This window comes from Coregonus lavaretus, assembly GCF_964263955.1.
Source record: "Coregonus lavaretus genome assembly, contig: HAP1_SCAFFOLD_638, whole genome shotgun sequence".
Taxonomy (NCBI): Eukaryota; Metazoa; Chordata; class Actinopteri; order Salmoniformes; family Salmonidae; genus Coregonus; species Coregonus lavaretus.
This window is the reverse complement of record NW_028158770.1, coordinates 91,501-97,500: the sequence shown is the minus strand read 5'-3', so window position 1 is coordinate 97,500 and position 6,000 is coordinate 91,501. Positions and strand designations below refer to the sequence as shown.

General features: G+C 52.6%; 1 protein-coding gene across 1 annotated transcript in view; it reads left to right on the top strand.

Annotated features, from left to right (window-relative positions):
- Window positions 1-6,000, top strand: part of LOC311123618 (guanine nucleotide exchange factor DBS-like) — a gene marked incomplete at its 5' end in the record, with an annotated part of 49,926 nt that overhangs the window by 27,370 nt on the left and 16,556 nt on the right. The window lies entirely within an intron of this gene.

The window sequence follows — 6,000 nt, the reverse complement described above, 5'->3', positions numbered from 1 at the left end:
TAGGGGGATGGAATAGGGAAGGGATAGGGAGATTGAGTAGGGAGGGGGGCTGAGTAGGGAGGGGGGATTGAGTAGGGAGGGGGGCTGAGTAGGGAGGGGGGATTGAGTAGGGAGGGGATACGGGGATTGAGTAGGGAAGGGATAGGGAGATTGAGTAGGGAGGGGATAGGGGGATTGAGTAGGGAGGGGATAGGGGGATTGAGTAGGGAGGGGATAGGGTGATTGAGGAGGGAAGGGATAGGGTGATTGAGGAGGGAAGGGAGAAAAATTGAGATTTTTTTCTTCCAGAAAATCACATTGTAGGATTTTTTATGAATTTATTTGCAAATTATGGTGGAAAATAAGTATTTGGTCACCTACAAACAAGCAAGATTTCTGGCTCTCACAGACCTGTAACTTCTTCTTTTAGAGGCTCCTCTGTCCTCCACTCGTTACCTGTATTAATGGCACCTGTTTGAACTTGTTATCAGTATAAAAGACACCTGTCCACAACCTCAAACAGTCACACTCCAAACTCCACTATGGCCAAGACCAAGAGCTGTCAAAGGACACCAGAAACAAAATTGTAGACCTGCACCAGGCTGGGAAGACTGAATCTGCAATAGGTAAGCACCTTGGTTTGAAGAAATCAACTGTGGGAGCAATTATTAGGAAATGGAAGACATACAAGACCACTGATAATCTCCCTCGATCTGGGGCTCCACGCAAGATCTCACCCTGTGGGGTCAAAATGATCACAAGAACGGTGAGCAAAAATCCCAGAACCACACGGGGGGACCTAGTGAATGACCTGCAGAGAGCTGGAACCAAAGTAACAAAGCCTACCATCAGTAACACACTACGCTGCCAGGGACTCAAATCCTGCAGTGCCAGACGTGTCCCCCTGCTTAAGCCAGTACATGTCCAGGCCCGTCTGAAGTTTGCTAGAGTGCATTTGGATGATCCAGAAGAGGATTGGGAGAATGTCATATGGTCAGATGAAACCAAAATATAACTTTTTGGTAAAAACTCAACTCGTCGTGTTTGGAGGACAAAGAATGCTGAGTTGCATCCAAAGAACACCATACCTACTGTGAAGCATGGGGGTGGAAACATCATGCTTTGGGGCTGTTTTTCTGCAAAGGGACCAGGACGACTGATCCGTGTAAAGGAAAGAATGAATGGGGCCATGTATCGTGAGATTTTGAGTGAAAACCTCCTTCCATCAGCAAGGGCATTGAAGATGAAACGTGGCTGGGTCTTTCAGCATGACAATGATCCCAAACACACCGCCCGGGCAACGAAGGAGTGGCTTCGTAAGAAGCATTTCAAGGTCCTGGAGTGGCCTAGCCAGTCTCCAGATCTCAACCCCATAGAAAATCTTTGGAGGGAGTTGAAAGTCCGTGTTGCCCAGCGACAGCCCCAAAACATCACTGCTCTAGAGGAGATCTGCATGGAGGAATGGGCCAAAATACCAGCAACAGTGTGTGAAAACCTTGTGAAGACTTACAGAAAACGTTTGACCTGTGTCATTGCCAACAAAGGGTATATAACAAAGTCTTGAGAAACTTTTGTTATTGACCAAATACTTATTTTCCACCATAATTTGCAAATAAATTCATTAAAAATCCTACAATGTGATTTTCTGGATTTTTTTCCCTCATTTTGTCTGTCATAGTTGACGTGTACCTATGATGGAAATTACAGGCCTCTTACATCTTTTTAAGTGGGAGAACTTGCACAATTGGTGGCTGACTAAATACTTTTCCCCACTGTATATGTTAATGTGTGCTAATTGGACCCTGATGAACATGAAACACCGACAATGAGTTCCAGGAAAGTCAGTCAGGCATCACGTTAATAACTTGATACATGCTTCACATCTATGTGTTCTTCATAATGTTGGCAATACATGCAGAGTTATGAAACAGCCAAACAAAACAGAAATATTACTTTTATATTTATATAAATATAACACTGACAAATGATAACCTTTTGCTCACCCATCTCCCATCAGCAAACCATAATGTCTCCATCACTCTCCTTATATGGGCCTGTCAGCCCCCCAATAATAATGGGCTGTTTCAGCCATAATGGCCCGTTCCAGCCCATTGGGTCTGTCCATGTGACAGAGGAGGGGAGGAGGCTGGTGTTTAGCTGTTAACATAGCTGAGGTGGGACAGTTGTCCTCTGTAAGCCTCTGTTAAGTGTGTGTGTGTTCATTGATTTCCCTACAGTGATAGTAGTGTGTAAAGAGGCTGTGGAAACCTGCTGATTAGTAGAGTAGAGTATCAGTGTGGTGTCCCCAAGGGCAAACACACACACTCACACACTCAAGCATGCAGTGTGTGATTTTGAGGGAGGCAGGGGGGAGGTAGAGGGGCTGGGCTATGGAGAGGAGGAGGAGGAGGGGGGAGGTAGAGGGGCTGGGCTATGGAGAGAAGGAGGTGGGGGGAGGCATGGGAGAGGTAGAGGGGCTGGGCTATGGAGAGGGGGAGGCGGGGGGGAGGTAGAGGGGCTGGGCTATGGAGATGAGGAGGAGGGAGGCAGGCGGGAGGTAGAGGGGCTGGGCTATGGAGAGGAGGAGGTGGGGGGAGGCAGGGGAGAGGTAGAGGGGCTGGGCTATGGAGGAGGAGGAGGGAGGCAGGGGGAGGTAGAGGGGCTGGGCTATGGAGAGGAGGAGGTGGGGGGAGGCAGGGGAGAGGTAGAGGGGCTGGGCTATGGAGAGGAGGAGGTGGGGGGAGGCAGGGGAGAGGTAGAGGGGCTGGGCTATGGAGAGGAGGTGGGGGAGGTAGAGGTGCTGGGCTATGGAGAGGAGGAGGGGGGAGGAGGAGGTGGGGAGAGACAGGGGGGAGGTAGAGGTGCTGGGCTATGGAGAGGAGGAGGAGGGAGGCAGGGGGGAGGTAGAGTGGCTGGGCTATGGAGAGGAGGAGGAAGAGGAGGGAGGCAGGGGGGAGGTAGAGGGGCTGGGCTATGGAGAGGAGGGGGGAGGAGGAGGGAGGCAGGGGGGAGGTAGAGGGGCTGGGCTATGGAGAGGAGGAGGAGGGAGGCAGGGGGGAGGTAGAGGGGCTGGGCTATGGAGAGGAGGAGGAGGCAGGCAGGGGGGAGGTAGAGGGGCTGAGCTATGGAGAGGAGGAGGAGGGAGGCAGGTAGAGGAGGAGGTGGGGGGAGACAGGGGGGAGGTAGAGGGGCTGGGCTATGGAGAGGAGGAGGTGGGGGGGACAGGGGGGAGGTAGAGGGGCTGGGCTATGGAGAGGAGGAGGAGGAGGAGGGAGGCAGCGGGGAGGTAGAGGGGCTGGGCTATGGAGAGGAGGGAGGCAGGGGAGAGGTAGAGGGGCTGGGCTATGGAGAGGAGGAGGAGGAGGAGGAGTAGGAGGTGGGGGAGAGGTAGAGGGGCTGGGCTATGGAGAGGAGGGGGGAGGAGGAGGAGGAGGGAGGCAGGATGGAGGTAGAGGGGTTGGGCTATGGAGAGGAGGAGGAGGAGGAGGAGGAGGTGGGGGAGAGGTAGAGGGGCTATGGAGAGGAGGAGGAGGGAGGCAGGGGGGAGGTAGAGGGGCTGGGCTATGGAGAGAAGGAGGGGGGAGGCAGGGGGGAGGTAGAGGGGCTGGGCTCCGGGGAGGAGGAGGTGGTGGGAGGCAGGGGGGAGGTAGAGGGGCTGGGCTATGGAGAGGAGGGGGGAGGAGGAGGAGGAGGGAGGCAGGATGGAGGTAGAGGGGTTGGGCTATGGAGAGGAGGAGGAGGAGGAGGAGGAGGTGGGGGAGAGGTAGAGGGGCTATGGAGAGGAGGAGGAGGGAGGCAGGGGGGAGGTAGAGGGGCTGGGCTATGGAGAGAAGGAGGGGGGAGGCAGGGGGGAGGTAGAGGGGCTGGGCTCCGGGGAGGAGGAGGTGGTGGGAGGCAGGGGGGAGGTAGAGGGGCTGGGCTATGGAGAGGAGGAGGGGGAGGCAGGGGGGAGGTAGAGGGGCTGGGCTCCGGGGAAGAGGAGGTGGGGGGAGGCAGGGGGGAAGTAGAGGGGCTGGGCTATGGAGAAGAGGAGGAGGTGGGGGAGGCAGGGGGGAGGTAGAGGGGCTGGGCTATGGAGAGGAGGAGGAGGGAGGCAGGGGGGAGGTAGAGGGGCTGGGCTATGGAGAGGAGGTGGGGGGAGGTGGGGGGGGGCAGGGGGGAGGTAGAGGGGCTGTGTGTGTGTGTGTGTGTGTGTGTGTGTGTGTTTATGGCATGTCTAGTGAATGTGCTTGTAATGCCATAGGATGGAGGTCATGTATCTTCCTCTGTAGCTGACATTTGTCAAGATTATCCTGATCAATGTTCTGTCTATATGGTACTCCCTACAGAATGACGTTGTAGAACGAAAAACGTGTTCAGAAAAAATTACCCAAAAAGTCGTTCCACCGTAATAGCTAGCCGATGTGTGGTTTGAGTGTTCTGTTGCAACATGGCCGCCACCTATCACCCAAGTGGGTGCTGCTACACATCAGCGGTGGATGGGGTGAGTCCCCCCCCCCGACTGAGACCCCAGTGAAAATCGTTATTCTAATATGTGTTCCATTATTACTTCATATATGATATGCTGTGTAGCTGGGGTTAACGTGAGCTTTCATTGGATATACCAGAGTCAGACTAAATGGAATGGTATTGTTATGGAAATCACAGTTGAAGGTTAAGAACCTCCTTCCATGTTGTCATTAAATGGTTTTTAATGTCCGCCCGCCCGCTGTTAAAGTGCTTTTATGATTTTAGTGTCAGCAAACTCCAAGCTCTCCAAAAATATTGATGGGTTACTGTGACAGACAAGGGCCATTTACTGTGCAAATAGGGTTCAAATCCAAAGATCTACAGAGAGGAGGAGCCTAATAACAATCAAGATCTAATCACAGCAGGCTTGCTCCAGTCCCAAATAGACCCAGTCCCAAACAGACCCAGTCCCAAACAGACCCAGTCCCAAACAGATCCAGTCCCATACAGACCCAGTCCCAAACAGACCCAGTCCCAAACAGACCCAGTCCCAAACAGACCCAGTCCCAAACAGATCCAGTCCCATACAGACCCAGTCCCAAACAGACCCAGTCCCATACAGATCCAGTCCCATACAGATCCAGTCCTAAATAGACCCAGTCCCATACAGATCCAGTCCTAAATAGACCCAGTCCCATACAGATCCAGTCCTAAATAGACCCAGTCCCAAACAGACCCAGTCCCATACAGATCCAGTCCTAAATAGACCCAGTCCCATTCAGATCCAGTCCTAAATAGATCCAGTCCCATACAGATCCAGTCCCAAACAGACCCAGTCCTAAATAGACCCAGTCCCAAACAGACCCAGTCCCATACAGACCCAGTCCCATACAGACCCAGTCCCATACAGACCTAGTCCCAAACAGACCCAGTACCAAACAGACCTAGTCCCATACAGACCCAGTACCAAACAGACCCAGTCCCACTCTATCAAGTAGTTTGTTAGTGTCACGTCACATTTTTATTTAACCTTTATTTAACTAGGCAAGTAAGTTAAGAACAAATTCTTATTTACAATGACGGCCTACACCGGCCAAACCCGGACGAGGCTGGGCCAATTGTGCGCTTCCCTATGGGGCTCCCAATCACCGCCGGTTGTGATACAGCCTGGAATCAAACCAGGGGGTCTGTAGTGACGCCTCAAGCACTGAGATGCAGTGCCTTAGACCGCTGCACCACTCGGGAGCCCAACATGCAGGATAGAACAGTGTGACCATGCGCTGGATTATTGATTAGGAGATAAATAATGAATTGGATGGGTAAAGCACACTAGAGCGGGGGAGAGAAAGAGATGTGTAATGAAGATGAGGGATCTCTATCAGGATCTCTTCATTGATGTAGCAGTGGTAGTTCAGTAATACACTCAGATTTGAGTGACCTTGCCTGACACCTGAAGACACGTGTTAGCTCCCCGAGCGAATGCCTAGGTCTTTAGCTCAGTGGGCTAAAGCGGTCTTGAGATCCAGGTTCGAAACCTGGTCATTGACACATTCTGTGAGCAGTCCTTCATTT